Source organism: Rhinolophus sinicus, chromosome 15 (genome assembly GCF_057876585.1).
Source record: "Rhinolophus sinicus isolate RSI-liver-muscle chromosome 15, RSI-T2T, whole genome shotgun sequence".
Lineage (NCBI taxonomy): Eukaryota > Metazoa > Chordata > Mammalia > Chiroptera > Rhinolophidae > Rhinolophus > Rhinolophus sinicus.
The window spans coordinates 91165079-91184763 of NC_142515.1; the positions used below are offsets into that span (position 1 = coordinate 91165079).

A 19685-nucleotide genomic window follows, 5' to 3' on the forward strand; every position below is an offset into this window, starting at 1 on the left:
GAAAAAACAGTGGTGATGTCAAATCAAAACTATTGAACTATTGGTTCAAACCGAAACTGTGTGTGTGTGTGTGTGTGTGTGTGTGTGTGTGTGTGTGTGTAGAGACACGGGAAAATGACAGAGACACGGGTGGGACCATGGGGTCTCTCAGGAACTCTAGCTGAGAGGGAGAGCAGAGGCCTAAAGTCCAAGGAAGGGGAAATGTGTGTCCATGAGCTTGCAGGCCTGAGACATCTGCCCACTGATGAGCATGCAGAAAGGCCTGTAGGGAGAGAGAGTGAAGGTGGGCCAGGAGGTGCGGGAAGCCCACAGGAGAGGGGCCAATCAACCCCAGCAACCAGGGCCAGCTCACCCCTCATGGACCCAAGGCCCCTTCCCAACGGCTCTGTCAGAGCTGGTCCACACCATGCAGGAGCCCCACAGGCCCAGGTGCAACCCAGACACCAGCTGGGGAGGCTGTGGGGGAGCCAGTCATTGCTGGGGTCCCTCTCCCTGGGGGAAAGAAAGGGAGGGAGGAAAGGCTGAAATTCCAGTTCCCCAAGAACCGCACCTAGAAATCCAGAGTCAGGGCAGGAGACCCATCCATGCAGGGCAAGCTGAAGGCAACAAGGGGGAAAGGAAGGAGGGAGCCTCACAGCAAGACACAGCCTTGCACTCTTCATTTACTCATCGAAGAAGGAGATGATGGGGAAGGAAAAAACAATCCACACGTCTTTTTATATAAGGATCCATATTAATTTGGTCATGAATCCATAAGTACAGGAGTATTTTATACATAATGGCCTTCCTTATATATGGTGATATTTCCAACAAACTCTTCAAAAGTGGTCCCTTCCACTAGAGAGAAGCATAAAAGGATACCCAACCATTAAATACAATTTTAAAAGTATCATATTTGCACTGGGTATACAGCTATAAAGAAGACAATTTCATGGGCTCATGAAACTTCTTTCTGGTGAAGACACACAATAGACATGTGAACAAATGAATAAAGCTGACAAACACTGACAAGAGTAACACTTTAGAGGCACACTCAAGTTCTCCGAGAAAGCGACAGCTGAGCTGAAACTTGACTGACAAAAATTCCTTCACATCTCCATCTGAATGTACAAAGGCAGAGCCTCTTGCACAGAAGGAACAGCAAAAGCAGGAAATACCTATGTCTTTCAGGAAAGGGAGGGCCAGGGAGTGATGTCAAAAAGTAATAGGAATATAAGTACCAAGGCCACAGAGTCACCCTTTCCTGAAACCTCCATGGACACCATTCCCTGAACACGCCCAAACGTTTAACCAATTCCAGTTTTGGCCCAGTCACACCAGGCCTGGAACAAGACCACACACAGTCTTGAGATGGAAAAGAACAAAAGCCCTGAGAATTGCTTCCTCCTTAAAATTATCCTCATGAGTCTAGAATACGATGGAGAAGGGTTTTGGGAAAGAAGGACTGAGAGAGTTTCTGAGGATTTAAAAAAAAAAAAAAATGATACAAGGGCAAACCTTAAGATCTCAGTCATACTAGGCCTATAACTCACAGTATTTAAGAATTGGTATTATGCGTTGAGTTGTGTATGCAGAAAGCAGGTGCTTACATCCTTAAATAGCCAATCTGGACCCAAAAAGGCAGTTCTGGGGCTCAGATTCACAAACCACCAGAAGAAAGAGGGTCTATTTAATACTGAGTTAGTAAACATTTAACACAAATCATGAGCACCGTCCACTCTTCCTCCCTGAGACCAGATCCCTGTCCTGTCTCCTCTGAGCCCAAATGAGGCTGAAGATTCATTAACATGTCCCGAATGGCACAGGACATAGAATGCATTTAGTACCTTAGATCTCACCCAATTCCCACACTCCTCACCCATGTCCATAGATGCGAATGAGGCTTAGGCACAACTGGGTGTCAGGGACACCCAGGGACACAGGGCTGCACGTGGATACCACATCTCTGGTCAGTTTTAAACTTTTGTCTATAGATATTATATTCATGCACCTATACAAGTATCAAGTGGGAAAGAGTGGTCCCGTGGAATGTGCCGGTCATCTAATCCTGGACAAGCTCAAACTACATGTGAAGGAGAACTGGGACTCACCAGTGCCTACAGGGGGGACTTTTTCCTCCTTTCTTCCACTTTTACATTTTTGCATATTTCTACCATGATAATCCATGTAAAAACTAAATACATTTCCACAAAATTTCTATGCTCGTATAAACACAAAAATATAAAAATAGAAAGATTCAGATCACAAAGTTAGACAGAAGTAAACGGACATCTAGCAACATGGATGGATCTTACAATATACTAAATACAGGTAACAGTGCAAGTCTATTAGATGAAAAACTGCCATGAACTGAAAAGATAACATCCTAAAACAACTGTCAGTACACACATCAACATAAAACTATACTCCTCATTGATTCTTATACACATTTCCACAGTTTCTTTATACCAACAAACATTTCTATGAATAAAAATTACTTTAAGTGCATTGAAAAAGTTCTAGAACATTCCAAGAGCTGTAGGCTTTTCAATGGTAGGGTTTCTTCAAGTACCGGCTGCGTCTTCCAGACTGGTGTCCAATTGTGCTTCTTCTTCCAGGAGAAAAGGTAACTAGGAAAGCTCTGGTTTCCTAAAGAGATTCCTTTCACTCAGGACAGAGCAGAGCCTGCCCCACCTTCTTCATAGACACACTTCCCAGAGCCCACCATGTGGTCCTGAATCAACTCCTTTGCTTGTCTTTCCACAAGTGTTTCCAAGGCGTCCAGCAGGGTGTTGACTGAGGCAGCCCAGCCCGCCCCTTGTGGCTGAGCCAGGTCACTAGCATTTCATACAAAGCCCCTGGGGTTCGTGACCTGAGCTCTAGCCACACAGATATCATGGTCTTGAGGCCCAACAGCCTCATGAGCGGGTTCCAGGAATTGAAGGGCACGATATTTGTGAAGTAATCAAAGAACAGCCTCAGGCCTAGGTGGGGGAAAGCCATAGAGACAGGCGAGGTGGGAAACTCTTTAGAAAGGGCACAGGATCCTCAATCAGGCCTAGAACCCAGCGCCCCCTGCTGGTAACCTGTGTCTCTGCGCCCTTACCTGCTTCCAATCAAAAGTGCAGTGGGCCACCCCTGTCTGGGTCTCACCTACACCCATGGCATTGCGGGGAGTCAAGATCAATAGAGACTCCTGTCAGTGATAAAAATGTGACTATTCAATAACAGTGCTGGAGCAACTAAGATGACCCCTGGAAAATAATATAGTTTCTTCCTTATGCTCTTAATAGAAAATTAAGACTAGGTAGATCAATGAGTTAATTGTAATATAAGAAACCATAAAAGTACTACGAAAATATGAGAAAATTTTCTTACAAGTGTAGACTTCTTCAGTGTGACAAGAACCTATAAATCTTGAATAAAATCAACTATATAAAAATCAAAAAGAGAACTCTGCATGGAAGAAATTACGACAAAGATAAAAACAAACAAGAAGAAAATACTTGGACCACATATCACACTTAAAAGTATAATTTCCTTAATCTATAAGAATTCATGATAAACTAGAAAAATGATCAAGGAAATAGTAGACTTGAACAACACTATAAACCAACTAGACCTAGAAAACACGAGATTAGAGCAGAAATGAAAACTAGAAAAACAACAGAGAAAATCAATGAAATCCAAAGCTGATTCTTTGAGAAGATCAGCAAAATTGACAACAGCTTACTGACTATGAAAAAGAGAAGACTCCAATTATTAGAGTCAGAAATGAGAGGGGATTATTAGTACCCACTTCACAGAAGTAAAAAGGATTATAAAAGAATGCTACGTACTTCTGTATGCCAACAAATTAGAAAACTTAGATGAAATGAAAAAATTCGTAAAAGACACAAATTACTGAAACTGACTCAAGATGAAATAGACAACCTGAATAAACCTGAAACAAGTAAAGAGATTGAACTAGTAATAATAATAAAAAACTATCCTCAGAGAAAAGACTAGGCCCAAGTGGCTTCACCATTGAATTGTACCAAACATTTCAAGAAGAATTAATACTACTTATTTACAAATTCTTCTAAAAAATAGCAGAGAAGGGAACATTTCCCAATTCATTTTATGAGGCCAGTGTTAATCTAATTTTAAAACCAGAAAAGGACATCAGAAGAAAACTACGGACCAATAATTCTTACAAATACGGTGCAAAAATCCACAAAATAGAATTTAGCAACATATAAAAAGAATTATACACCATGACCAAGTGAGTTTTAGCCTAGGAATTCATCGTTGGTATAACTCCCAAAATAACTTACTATAACAAATCATGTCCAAAAGTCACATGATCATCTCAAATGATGCAGAGAAAACATTTGACCAAATCCAACATCCTTTCATGATAAAGTCACTGACCAAACAAATAATGGAAATTAATTTACTCTACCTGATTAAGGGCATCTACAAAAACCACAACTAACATCATACTTAATGATGTCTGTTCCCAACAATTCAACATTGTACTGGAAGTTCTAGCCAGGGCAATTAGTCAAAAAAAAAAAAAAAAAAAAAAAAAAAAAAAAAAAAAAAAAAAAAAATCCATATTGGAAAGGAAAAAATAAAACTACCTCTATCTGCAAATGACATGATCTTATACATAGAAAATCCTAAGGAATTTGCTGAAAGGCATTAAAAATAATAAACAAGTATAGCAAGGCTGTAGGATACAAGATCAACACACAAAAATCAATTGTATTTTTATACACTTGCAATGAACAATCCAAAAATAAAATTAAGAAAACAATTTCATTCACAATAGCATTAAAAAAATTATTAAATATATAGGAAAAAACTTTACAAAAATAAGGGCAAAACTTAATCTCTAAACTCAAAACTTTGTTGAAATAAATCAACGATGATCTAAATAATAGGAAAAACATTCCATGTTCATGGATCAGAAGTCTTAACATTGTGAAGAATACTCCTCAAACTGACCTTCAGATTCAATACAATCCCTATCAGAATCCCAGCTGACTTCTTTGTAGAGATTAAGAAATTAATTCTAAAATTCATGTGGAATTGTAAGGGGCCAAGTATAACCCAAATAATCCTAGAATAAGAAACAAAGTAAGAAGAGTCAGACTTCTTGATTTCAAACCTTGCTACAAGCAACAAACGGTATTTGTGACAGTGTGGCATTGACAAAAGGACAAACACCGATCAATGGATTAGAATTGAGAGTCAGATAATAAACTTATACATTTATATTCAATTGATTTTTCAACAATTGTACTGAGACCATCCCATGGGAGAGAATAGTCTTCTCAACAAATTGTCCTGGGGCAACAGCGACCGGATAGCTACATGCTAGGGTGCAGTGTTTGATTTCCACGTTTTCCAGTTTTCCTTGTGTTACTGATTTCTAGTTTCATTTCACTGTGATTGGAAAGGATACTTTCTGTGATTTTGGTCTTTTAAAATTTATTAAGACTTGTTTTGTGACCTAACATACGGTACATTCTGGAGAATGTTTCATGTGCCCCTGAGTAAAATGTGTATTCTTCTATTGGGTGGAATGTTCATACACATACATACACACACACGCTCTCTCTCTCACACTTTTACAAATAAGAATTGCACAATGAGCAAACTTTTAAAAAAGTAGGATACAGGATCAAACATTAAGTAATGATCTTTGAGTTTAACTCAATTAGGCCATTAGGTTATTTTAAACTCAGGGTTGTTAACCCTATTTTAACCTTAAAGTAGCAGTTCTCATGCTAACAGTCTCTTACACTCACAGCCCCTCTCTCTGGCTGCCAGCCGCTCACGATGGTTGCTGGCCACTCATGCTGGCCACCGGTTGCTCCTGGCAGCACATGATATCCCGCGGCAGCACACAGCAGCTCATGGCAGCCCAGGTTTGTGAATTTTGGGGGGGGGTTTGTTGTTGTTTTTAGGTGTACAAAGATAGCTAGTTACCATTAAGCCACCTGGCTTCTGGTTCAGACCAGCCGTCAATTAGCTTTGTGATTCTGAGCAAGCCACTGCTCTTCCTCTCTAAACATGTTTCTCATTCTTGCAATAAGGAGGTTGTATTAGATGATCTCACAGGGGGAATCCCTCCAGCGGTGACCCTGTGTGAGGTGAGTGCAGGCCTCTTGGTCGAGCTCTTACCTGATAATTCAACAGCAGAAGACTCAGAGAGGCTGCTCGTCACACCTGACCAGCCCCTCTACCAAGTGAATTTTTCAGGTTTCAAACAGCTCATCTGGAAATAAGGACAATAAAGGTTCCCACACAGCCTGGTTGTTGTGAAAATAAAATGAGTTAATATGCACATACAGTGCTTTGAAGAGAGCTTGGTAAATGGTTAGCACTGTATTTGAGCAAAAGCAGTAGTTAGTAAAATCTTTACCAACAATGCTGATTTTACTTAAAACCACATCCTCCAGGCCAAAAATAACATAACCTGGGGTCTTACAACTGCATGGCCTCATCTTTGTCAGACAAAATGACAAGAATGACATTCACTGCTGCCATCACAGCCTCTCTGGTTGAATCCAGAGTGGTGGGATCTCATGGAGTTTTCTGTTATTTGAGTTCCTGGTCTCATCTCCACCAGACTGTGAGCTCCCAGGAGCAGGATAAACTCGGGGCCATTTGTTTCTCTCCCCCCAGGGCCCAGACTTTCTCAGAATGAAGGGCTCATCAACTGCTTAGTGGTTAACGGCTCCCTTCCCCAGGACCCAAAGGAGGTGAGCCTAGGGAGGGCCTCAGTAGATGCCTAAGGACGGCTACAGGCTGCAGTTCTGGGAAGGGACCCAGGGAGGCTGCTGGCCTTTGTTGTGCAGACACACATCGGAGTTCCCAGAGGCCGAATGCAGGACAGAGGACTGGAGAAGAAGGCACTGCACAGACTGGAGGGCACTCTGGAGATGTACAGAGGGCCCATCCAGTGTCTGGATGAGTGCTGGTCTGTGTACGTGAGAGGGGCCAGCCCAGGCTGAGAAGAGACCGTGGGAAATCAGCAGGCTGGACAAGGATGGAGGACCTCCAGGGCTGGGAATCGTTCATGTTCCCTTTCACCCTCGTGGGCTGACTGCATAAAAGGGGTGCTGGCTAGTTATCAGAAGTGAATTACTAAACTCTTGGTAGTTAATCGGTTTAGCCCCCAAATAAGGTGAATGTAGATAATACATAAAGTTAAAAGTTAGACTTAGAGGAGCAAACTGAATATTAATTTTCTTAAATGTGACTGGAACAATAGCCAACACTCTTTAGAAAACCACAACATAATCCAGTACCAAATGATGACAGCTATGGATAAACAGAAAGGAGCCTCAGAGGGAGAAAACCATTTGACTGGGGCAGGGTGGTTGGCTCCAACTTAAATTTACATAACGTATACAAAGGCTGTGACAACAAGTTTAATGGCACCTTCCTTTCCCTGCCCCAGGGGAACACCTCTGCCGTGTGTCTTTTCTTAAATAAACTTTGTAACTTCTTTTCATTGCACCTCATGAATCTTTCACAACCCACTAGCGAGGGACCATGACGACAATGAAAGTAAAATTCACAATGTCTATCTTGCAACAGTAGTAAATGACTTGGCATGAAAAGAAGAAGAAAAATATCTCCACCACCGGAGGAAATCCAATCAAAGGAAACAGGGTAGGAAGTGACCAAGAATGAAATGAATAAACAAAGACCTTAAACAACTGTTACACATCTTATAAAAATTCTCAGAGGTGTAAAAGAAAATACGAATGTGAGTGAAGAGATGGAAGATACTAGAGATCCAAAAAGAACTTCTAGAAATTGAAAAAAAACACACAAAATACAATAGCGAAAATAAAAAATACACTGAATAGGATTAACAGCAGATGAGGTAGTGCAGAGAACAGGGAGTGAGGCCTTCTTGGGGGCGGGGGTCAGGGGGAGGTTGGGGTGACCAGCCATCTGCAAATGCACCTGTGCAAGGTGCGCACCAGAGGGACAGTTAGCAGCCTGAGCTAAAGCCTTCAGTTGAAGGGTAGTGTTCGGCTTACATCTGATGTAATCTTTTCAGTCTTTCATTTTTTTATTGAAGTATAAATGACATAGAACATTATATTAGTTTCATGTGTACAGCATAACTGTTCAATATTTGTATATACTGCAAAATGATCACCCTAATAAGTCTATTTACTGTAATCCTTTTAAATGTAAATTATGTTAAAAGCCTGCGGACATGGGCCTTATTGAGGTTTTACAGCATGGCTGGGAGCAGCTCGCCTCATACAACTATGGCCTGCTTTTGCAGTGCTTACAGGGTGATTTTAAGGGTTGGAGCAGGGGTGTCCAAACTGCGGCCCACGGGCCAACTATGGCCCGCAATCCATTGTTAATTGGCCCGCAGCAAATTCCAAAAATATATTCAGTTTACTTAAATAAACCAGGTGAGGCAATATGTACTTCACCTCGAGTGAGTGGCCCAGCTGTTTGTATATTTTACCACATATGGCCCTTGGTGAAAACCGTTGAAAAAAGTTTGGACACCCCTGGGTTGGAGAGTAGGTAGGAGAGAAGGACACCTGAGTGAGCTTCCAGCTCCACACTTGTATCAGTTTGGCATTTTTTCATTTTTCTCCATACATTTATCCAGTTGTTCCAACATCATTTATTGAAAAGACTTTCTTTTCCCTTTGAATAGCCTTAATACCTTTGGTGAAATTCCATTGACCCTATATATGGTCCACTTCTGGGCTCTATATTCTGTTCCATTGATCTATTATTTGTCTACTCTCATACCTTGTTTTGATTACTGTAGCTTTATAGCCAGTCTTGAAATCAGGTATTTTAGGTCCTTCAACAGTTCTTTTTTTCTTCCCTAAAAAAACCTGTTTGTATTTACATATGAATTTTTTATAAAATAAAATTTTCAATTAAAAAATTCTGCTGGGATATAATTGGCATTGCATTGAATGTAGAGATCAATGAGAAGAATTGACATCGTAACAAAATGAGTCGTCCTATACATGAGATGGTTTTATTTTAGCTCTTCCTTATTTCACCTTGACAATAGTTTGTAAGCTTTCTGTGTACAGGTTGTACACATCTTTTGTAAATGCATTCCCAAATATTTTTGATGCTATTGTCAGTGAAATTGGTTTAGATAATTTTATTTTCAAATTGTTTGTTGCTGCTATATGGAAACACAATTGATTTTTGTGCATTGATCTTGTATCCAATTATATTGTTAAATTTATGTATTTCTAGTTGCTATTTTGTACATAACTTAGAATTTTCTACATAAGCAATCATATTGTCTGTAACTAAAAGCAGTCTTACTTCTTTTCCACTCTTTATTTTATTTATTTATTTATTTATTTTTTGCTTAATCACCCTGGCTGGGATTTCCAGTACAGTGTTAAATAGAAATGGTGAAAGCAGACATGTTTGTGTTACTTTCAATCTTAGAGGGCAAGTATCCAATATATCACTATTAGATATGAAGTTGTACTTTTTTCTTAGATTTATGAGATTAAGTTTCTTTCTATTCCAAGTTTGGTATGATTTTTTTTTTTTTTATCAGGGATGAGTGTTGAATTTTGTCAAATAACATTTTTCTGCGTCTATTGAGATGATAATATGGCTTTTCTCCTTTATTAAAATGAGTCAAATTGATGGACTTTACCATGTTAAACCTTGAATTCCTGGGCTGAATTTCACTTGTCATGTTGTATTATCTTTTTTACATATTGCTAGATTTGGTTTGCTAACATTTTCTTCCGGATTTTTTGTGTCTGTATTCATTAGGGATATTGGTCTATGATTTTTCTCTTTCTGTAATGTCTTTGTATGGCTTAGGGATGAGGGTTATGCTGGCCTCGTAAAATAAGCTCAATTTTCTTGAGAGTTGTATAAAATTGGTCTTATTTCTTCCTCAAATATTTGATAGCATTCATTAATAACACCATCTGGACCCAAATAGTATTATTATTTGTTGTTGTTGTTGGTGGTGGTGGTGGTGGTGGTGATGGTGGTGTGTGTGAGGGTTATTGGTAACAAATTCAAACCCTTTAATAGACATGGTGCTTATTGAGATTTCCTATTTCTTTGTGTGTTTGTTTTGGTAAGGCATTTTTCTCTTTTATGTAAGCTGTAAAATACACTGGTGTAGAGTTGCTCACACTATTCCCTTATTATCCTTAATGATCATAGTGATCTCTTTTATTCTGGTTTTGGTACTTTGTGTTTTCTCTCTTTTTCTTGGTGAATTTTGCTCTTTTCAAATAGCTATGCTATGTTAAATCTCTTTGTTTTTCAGTTTTATTCTGTCATCTATTTCATAGATTTCTTCTTTATTATTACCCTTCTTCTAGTTATTTTGGGTCTATTTGCTCTTCTTTTTCTAGCTTCTTAAGTAGCAAACTAGATCATTGATTTTTCACTGTTTCTTCATTACTAATAAGTTTTACTCCAGCTGCTTCCCATAAACTTGATATGTTGCATTATCATTCAGTTTGAAATATTTTCTAAGTTCCATGTAGTTTCTTCTCTGGCCCATGCATTATTTAGAAGTATGCTCTTTAAATTCCAAATATGTAAATCTTTTCTTTATATCTTAGTGTTATTGGTTTCTAATTAAATTCTGTTGCAACCAAAGAACATGGTCCAATTTCAATCCTCTTAAATTATGATCTCACTTATATGTGGACTCTAAAGAATAGAATAAACAAACATACAAAACAGAAATGGACTCAGAGATACAGGGGGAAAGAAACCTGATGGTTGCTAGATGGGAGAGGGGTGGGGATGGGGGAGAAGGCAAAAGGATTAGAAAGTACAAATTAGTAGTCACAATATAGTCACGGGGGTATGAAATACAGTTTGAGGAATATAATCAATAGTGCTGTAAAGATTATGTAGGGTGTCAGATGGGCAATGGACTTATCAGGGAGATCACGTCATAGACTGTATAGATGCCTCACCACTGTGCTATACACCTGAAGCTGAAGTTGAATAATATTGAATGTCAACTATAATTATATATGTGTGTGTGTGTGTGTGTGTGTGTGTGTATGATGTGGACTTTAGCATAGGAAATATAGTCAATGGTATTGTAACAGCTATATGAGGTTGGACAATTAAGTTTGCGAACTCATCCTAGACAAAGTGCTACATACCTCATTGCTGAATATCATCTTCAAAGTACTCCTCTTGAGAAGCTATGCACTGACACCAGTGCCTAGACCACCCTTCAAAGCAATTTTGGAACTCTTTTTCTGGAATGGCCATCAGAGCCATCGTCATATTACCCTTGATGTCCTGAATGTCATCAAAATGTGTTTCTTTCAATATTTCCTTTATCTTTGGGTAAAGAAAGAAGTCATTGGGGGCCAGATCAGGTGAGTATGGAGGGTGTTCCAATATAGTTATTTGTTTACTGGCTAACAACTCCCTCACAAGCAGTGCCGTGTGAGCTGGTGCATTGTCGTGATGCAAGAGCACTTTGAAACAGTAAACTTTCAGCACTTTGAAACAGTAAACTTGGTTAACTGTTTGTCCAGTTGGCACAAATTCATAATGAATAATCCCTCTGATATCAAAAATAGTTAGCAACATCATTGCAGTAAGTTCGCAAACTTAAATGTCACTTTGTGCGCGCGCACATATATGTGGTGCCAAAGACATAAAATAGACAATCTGAATAGGCCTACATCTATTAAATAATTTTATTAGTAATTAATAACCTCCCAAAGTAAAAAACACCAAGCACAGAAAGCTTCACTGCTGAGTTCTGAAACATTAAAGGAAGAAATTACACCAATTCTCTACAATAGCCTTCAGAAGATAGAAGCAGAAAAAATACTTCCTAACACATTCTATGAGGCTATCATTACCTTAATATCAAAACCAAACAAAGACATTACAAGAAAGAACACAATTACAGACCAATCTCTCTCAAACATAAATGCAAATATGCTTAACATAAAGTTGGCAAATCTAATCAAACAATACATAAAAAGAATTGTACACTAAGACCATATGGGATTTATCCCAGGATACAAGCCTGGTTCAGTATTTTAAAATCACTCAATGTAATTTACTATCTCAGCAAGCTAAAGAAGAAAAATCATATAATCATATCAAAAGATTCAGAAAAAACATTTGACAGGATCCAGCACCCATTCATGATAAAATCTCAGCAAACTAAGAATAGAGAGGAACGTCCTCAACTTGATAAAGAATAGCAACCAACAACCTACCGTTGACATCATACTTAAAGGTGAGAAACTAGAAGCTTTCGCCCTAAGACCAGAAACAAGACAAGCACCTCCCCTCTCGCCACTCTTTTCCAACATCAGGCTGGAAGTCATAGCTAATGCAACATGAGATAAAAGATATGTAGTTTGGAAAGAAAGAAATAAAGCAGTCTTTGTTTGTAGATACACGATTGTGTAGAAAATCCAAAAGATTTGGGGGAAAAAAACCCAAAAACAAACCAAACCTCCTGAGACTAATGAGCAACTATAGCAAGTTTGCAAGATACAAAGGTTAATATGAGTCAATTGCTTTCATATATATCAGTAATGAACAAATGGATTTTGAAATGAAAAACACAGTGCCATTTACATAATAAGTGACTACTATGAAAAACCGTATGTCCATAAATTCTTTGGACCCATGCTTTGAAAAAAATTTTGAACAAATCTTTACCTGTTAGATCAGTTAAAAATAAGAAAAAAATAGAAGTTTTATTTTACCTTCACTTATTCCTTCTCTAATAATTTTCCTTTCTTTATGTAGATCTGAGTTTTTGACCTCTGTCATTTTCCTTCCTTCTGAAGAACTTCTTTTAACATTTCTTACAAGGCAGGTCCACTAGCAACAAATTCTCTCAATTTTTGCTTATCTGAGAAAGTCTTTATTCTCTTTCACTTTTACAGGATAATTTTGTTAGATATAGAATTGGTAGGTTTTTTCCTCTTAAAATGTTAAATTTTTTACTCTACTCTCTTCTTGCATGCAGTTCAGCATTATTGCTTGGGCATTTTGTTTTCTACTATGGTAGACAAAGACAAAGCAGGGGGATTTCCTTGCCAATGGATTTTGTAGAATACACTAACTACCAGGCTCTTCTATTCACCATGACTTCTGATACCCAGGTGAAAGTATTGAAGAAGTGTGCCTCAGGTCAGGCTTTTGAGCTGGTTCTCAGCCCTCAATCAGAATAATTTATCCCAGAATTTCCCTTTTCCTCTGAAGAAGAAGCAACTTTACCTGGAGGAAATTCAGAATTTAGAAACTGCAGTAGAAAGACACCAATCCTCTGAGGCTGAGGTCTTGAAACAGCTTGCTGAGAAAGGAGTACTTTAGAGAGCAATAGAAGAGAAGAGCAACTGTACTCAAATGTCCTATTTTGGTACTGGTTCTCCAGGAGGTTTCTGCGTGTAGGGCCCTGCTCCACTAAATTGAATCTGCCTGTCTGTCTCTCCAATGTTTGTGGAAGCAATCTGCCCTTTGACCTCAACTCTGCCTATCTGTCTGTCTCTCTGATGTTTGTGGAAGCAATCTGCACTTTGACCTCAATTCTCTGATGGATCTAAAAAGTGTTATTGATTTTTAGTTTGCTCAACTTTTTACTTGCTGTGACGACAGAGTGATGACTTCCAAGCTACTTATATGTTGGACTGAAAATATTGAGCAATTGAAAAGGGAAGAACAGAAGAGAAGACAGTGAGATTAAAAAGGGGTCAATTCTTTGGGAGTGGAATCAGACAATTCACAAACAGCCTCTGAGGCATTCTAAACAGATCATGGTCATGAATGGATAGATTGCAACACTGTGGTTTAAACACTTTTTAGCAAGAAACAAGAGGTTTTACCACATCTATGATTGCTCTAACCACTCAGCAGACAAAGGAAAATTTAGAGTCATTTCAGTTCAACCACTCAGTAGACAATGGAAAATGTAGAGGCTAAGAAACAAGAAATTCAAATAAATAAAAGGTTTGACTCTAGTGTTAGTACACTATATTTGGATAAATATTCTTATGAGACAGGATAGGTCTTGATGGAATTGCTTCTTTACTCATGGTCTGATTGATTAAATTCATTCATTTATTCGTTTAACAAACTGAGTCCCTAGGATGTGCCAGGTGCGATGCTAGAAACAAAATTAAGGACACTCTTTCAAGCCAGCAAGTTAGTCAGAGAGATAGGCACGTAAATGGAAACTTAGAAAATAAGGTGGCACATAAAATGATCGTGAGGTAGACAAGACTACAGAAAGATAAGGAGGGACACCCAATCCAACCTGGAGCAGAAAGAGGAATGACAGAGATCAGGAAAGGCTTCCAGAACATAGTGGCGCTTGAACAGAATATTAACAAGTCTGGCTTCTTCCCCTATAAATCTCATAGACAATGAATGTGTTTTTGGTTGTTTGTTTCTTCTTTTAGCCAACTCTTCAAGGCTGTGAATCTCAGAGGTAAGAACTAGGAATAACTGGGTAATGTCACAGGGAATGCATATTTCTATAAAAATGCTGAGGTGTCCCCAGCAAGCCGGAGAGATGACATGGAGTATCTATCATGCAACATGATAGAAGTGTTGCAGTGTTTGAAACCTCTGTGATGTCTGTGCATTATGGCTGGAGTGAGGCTGCTTAGGTGTCTGACAAAAACATATTGGAGCGTCAGCAAATAAATATCCCTGCCACAAGATGATTTTAGGTGACATTTTGTTCTTCAGACTCTCCAGAACTAAAGAGATTCTGTAATCAATCACACATCTACAGTAGGGATTACATTTAGAATCAGAATGTGGGCGCTAGGACAAAACCTCAAGATCATAGTATGGAAACTTTTAATTCACAGAGGAGGAATCTGAGAGAAAATCTGCCTGCCTGAGGTCATGCAACTATTTAACAAGCGAGGTGAAACCAGAATGCAGTTCTAGGTCATTTACTTACTCATTAAAAAAAATTGAATGATATCTAAGTGAGAGGCTATGTTCTGGCTACAGAGTATGAAATTTGTACTCATTGATGCCTCACTGTCCCCCACACAACTGCCGGCCACAAACATCATACAGTTTTATGAAAAAACACTCTAGATGCATCTTCAAAATATACTAAAATAAAACATAACTACCATATCATTGTGCTCAACATAATTTACTAATATCATCAAATAGCTAGTTGATATTGAAAATATTTAATTATCATAGATGAATTTTCATGACTGTGCAAATTAGATCCAAATTGGATGCAATAACAATTGCCCATTAAAAGTCTCTTTGTTGCAAAAAGACATCCTACTGAATGGGAGAATGTATTTGCCAATGATACATCTGATAAGGGGTTAGTATCCAAAATTTATTAAAAAACTCATACAACTCACCCAAAAAAACCAAACAATACAATTAAAAAATGGGCAGAGGACCTGAATAGACATTTCTATTCAGGACATACAGATGGCCAATAGACATATGAAAAAGTGCTCAATATCACTAATCATCAGAAAAATGCAAATAAAAACCACAATGAGAAAACACCTCACTCCTGTCAGAATGGCTGTCATCAATAAATCAACAAAGAACAAGTGCTGGCGCAGATGTGCTGAAAAGGGAACCCTCGTGCACTGTTGGTGGGATTGCAGATTGGTGCAGCCACTATGGAAATCAGTATGGAAGTTCCTCAAAAACTGAACATAGAACTACCTTATGACCCAGCAATTGTACTCCTGGGTATTTATCCAAAGAAATCAAGAACACTAATTTGAAAAAATAGATGCACCCCTATGTTTACTGCAGCACTATTCACAACAGCCAAGATATGGAAACAACCAAGATGCCCATCAATAGAGACTGAATAAAGAGAGTGTGGTACATTTGTACAATGGACTATTATTCTGCCATAAAAAAAAAGAATGAAATCTTACCATTTGCAATAACATGGATGGACCTAGAGGATATTATGCAAAGTGAAATAAGTCAGACTGAGAAAGACAAATACCATATGATCTCACTTATATGTGGAATCTAAAGAAAAGAATAAATGAGCAAACAAAACAGAAATAGACTCATAGATACAGAGAACAAACTGATAATTGCTAGATGGGAGGGGGGTGCAGGATAGGTGAGAAAGATGAAGGGATTAGGAAGTACAAATTGGTAGTCACAAAATTGTTACGGGGATGTGAAATACAGTATGGGAAATATAATCAATAATGTGGTAAAGACTATGTAGGGTGTCAGATGGGTACTGGACTTATCGGGGATCATGTCATAGATTATATAAATGCCTAACCACTGCACTATATACCTGATATTATTATAAAATAATATTGAATGTCAACTATAATTAAATACATACACACATATAGTTGCAGGATGTAATGTACAGCATAGGAAACATAGTCAATGGTATTGTAATAGGTACGTACGGTGTCAGATGGGTAACTTGGTAGGGTTATCAATTTGTGAGAGGTATAAATATCTAATCACTATGTTGTTTTGTATACCTGAAACTAATAAAAAAAAGTCTCTTTGTTGCCATTATTTGTTGAGGAAACAAGGTAATTATCTAGAATTCCCCAGTCTGGGTTTTGCTGGTTGCAATCTCAGGTTTCACTTAACATATTCCCCTACCTCTGATTGATTGATTGATTGATTGATTGATTGATTGATTGATTTTCTCCAAAAACTAGTACTTAGACCTAGTAGTGGCTTGATCAGATTCAGGTTCAATTTTTTGACAAAAATACTTCACAGGTGACTCTGTGTACTTCCTATCACGTTACTTTAGGAAGCACGTCATGTCTGGTTGTCTTTCTTTTTGTGACATTAAGATTAATCAGCAGGTGTTGTCTAGCTGACTCATCCACCCATTTTAAAACACCAAGCATGCTAGGTGAGATAGGGTGTTCAGACAACGCCTTTCCGAGGAAGTGAGTTTCAAGCTGTGGCCTAAAGGATGAAAAAGAGCCACTCATGCAGAGTACAAGAAGAATGCAGCAGGTAGAAGCCCTGAGGTGAGAAAGAGCTTGCCATATTCCCAATCGCCCCTCTCAGGATCAGCAGAGCTTTTCCAATCTCCAAAAGGCGAAAGCCAAGAACCCTCTCCCAGAGGTGTCAGGAACCCAGAGGCATTTTCAGGTGCAAATGGCCCCATATACGGAACTTTGATCTCCTGAAAATACTTAGGAGTGGGACTATTTTGACTTAGATTCAGAGACCTTGGTGAGAAAGCAATCTGCTCTGTGTCATGACACAAACCCACCAGCCATTTTATTGGGCATGATGACATGGCAGAAATGTGCTTCTTAGGGTAAAACTTAATTGCTCAAATACTATTATTCTCCAAAATGTTCACTATACTTAACATAGAGTTGTAGTTCAACTTCCTCTTCTGTAAAATAGAGAAAATATCTAAACTTATCTCATAGGCAAAGATTTATCTTTGTTTACAAAGCCGGACACTAGTTAAAGAGGGAAAGACAGATTTTAATCAGTAATATAATACCACAATAGAAAAGAGTTCAGGGTGAACTGAACTCAAGTTCCATTTCTGCAGAGGTAACTAGGACTTTTAAAGGGAAAATAAGGTAATAGAGAGGGTGAGGAGGTCTCAGTAAAGTCAGGGAAGTGAAAAAATTACAAAAAGCGGGAAGGGGATGGTTTGTCCCTGTGAAACCCATCTAGGTTTGCTAACTGGCATTTATCTAAGTTAGATTCCAACCCTCCCACAGATGCTACCCTGTTTCCCTGAAAATAAGACCTATGTCATGCGGGAGACCCTGCTCGCTGCGCCATTTGTCGTGTAGGGAGGCCTGCGGGGTCTCTGCTCCCGCTCCCCATACAAGAACGCAGGATATGGTGAGGCCAAAAAGGAACACCCACGGAGCCATAGGTAGGGGAGTCATACCACTATATTCTCTCTGGCGGCACTATACTCTCACTGGAGGCTGGATCCACACTGTCCGCAAACCGCCATCCACACTTGCCAGCCCAGCCGCCATCTTCTTGCTAGCCCCCGTTCTTTCTCTCTTTCCTCTCTCCCTCTCCTCTGCTAGTGTAGCCACAGCAGTTATATTAGTGGCCAATGGCTCACTGGTTACAGCTGACGGCCAACTAGCCACAGCTGATGGCTATGCAATCACAGTTGGCCATTTACTACCTGAGCCAGCACCTGTCTATGTGAGGCCGAGAGCCTGGAAACTACCCCCTGGGGCTCTGCCCCCACACTCCACCCCTACAGGCTCTCGCCTCACAATCTATGCGACAAGCGTCTTCCGCGAGGGGCCCTGTGCGAGGAGCCTGGAGGTGAATGCAACATCCTGGACACAGCCAGGCTCTCTGGGCACAGCCAAGGTTTCTCAGGGCACCACCAGTGCTTCTGGGCACGGCCAGACTTCCTGGACTTCTTAGGGTACCACCTGTCTTCCCGGACACAGCCAGGATTTCTCAGGGCACCACCAGTACTTCTGGGCACGGCCAGACTTCCTGGACTTCTTAGGGTACCACTAGTTTCCCCGGGCACAGCTAGGATTTCTCAGGGCACTGCCATTCTCTGTGGGCACAGCCACACTTCCTGGACACAGCCAGGGCTCTCAGGGCACTGCCACTCTCTCTGGGAACAGCCCGACTTCCTGGGCAAAGCCAGGGTATCTTCAGGGCTCAGCCAGACTTCCTGGACTCAGCCAGGGCTTTCAGGGCACTGCCACTCTCTGTGGGCACAGCCACACTTCCTGGGCTCGGCCAGGGCTATCAGGGCACTGCCACTCTCTCTGGGCCTCTCAGGGTACCCTGCTGGAACAACAGCGACTCACAATCAAGGTGCTTACATATTCTCAATGGCGGCCAGTCAAGACACAAAAGCAAATATCCCCCAGTTCCACTACATGGTGGTATGTTCCCAAACAAACAGTCAAGCTGTCCATTAAATTAGGAATGGAACGCAATTCCCCATAGTCCATAGTCATTTGCCAGGGCTGTCCTGGGGGTGAGGGACGACCTTGACCTCACCCTCATCTCCCATGGAGGACTCAGCAAGCCTTTCCTCCTGGGACAAGTCCCGCATCCGGGCTGCCTGAGCAGGAACTTCCCGGCCCACAGGGCCACAACGACCTTTGCTTTCTCCGGCCTGTGCTGGTTGGGGAACCGTCCACATCTTTCCACCTCTCCACGGGGCTCCATCTCTCCAGCAGCTGCATGGCTTTTCCTGTGCTAGTGGGAGAACCGTCCACGTCCTCCCACCCCTCCACGGGGGTCCAGCTCTCCGGCAGCTGCTCCTCCTGGTCTTCCTCAGACTGGGTGTTCACACACACAAACTGCTCCACCACTCTTCGGAGAACTTTGGCCGGCACCATACCCTGCTCGCTGCGCCATTTGTCATGCAGGGAGGCCTGCGGGGTCTCTGCTCCCGCTCCCCATACAAGAATGCAGGATATGGTGAGGCCAAAAAGGAACACCCACGGAGCCATAGGTAGGGGAGTCATACCACTATATTCTCTCTGGCGGCACTATACTATACTCTCACTGGAGGCTGGATCCACACTGTCCGCAAACCGCCATCCACACTTGCCAGCCCAGCCACCATCTTCTTGCTAGCCCCCGTTCTTCTCTCCTCTCCTCTCCTTCTCTCTGCTAGCATAGCCACAGCAGTTATATTAGTGGCTAATGGCTCACTGGTTACAGCTGACGGCCAACTAGCCACA

At 40.4% G+C, this 19685-nt stretch overlaps 1 protein-coding gene across 6 annotated transcripts in view; it reads right to left on the bottom strand.

Annotated features, from left to right (window-relative positions):
- Positions 1–13415, bottom strand: part of LOC109436247 (tumor necrosis factor receptor superfamily member 10A-like) — a 31027-nt gene extending 17612 nt beyond the window's left edge. For 2 of the 6 annotated variants that reach the window (XM_088792468.1, XM_074338231.2), the window contains exons 1-2: positions 13246–13414; positions 6154–6281 (exon numbers count right to left, since the gene is read on the bottom strand). The gene's annotated coding sequence lies outside the window, so the exon portion shown is untranslated. Of the gene's footprint in view, positions 1–6153; positions 6282–13245 lie in introns of all 6 variants that reach the window. The other 4 variants (XM_088792469.1, XM_074338228.2, XM_074338229.2 and 1 more) reach the window with 4 other exon arrangements.
- Positions 13416–19685: the final 6270 nt, after the last annotated feature.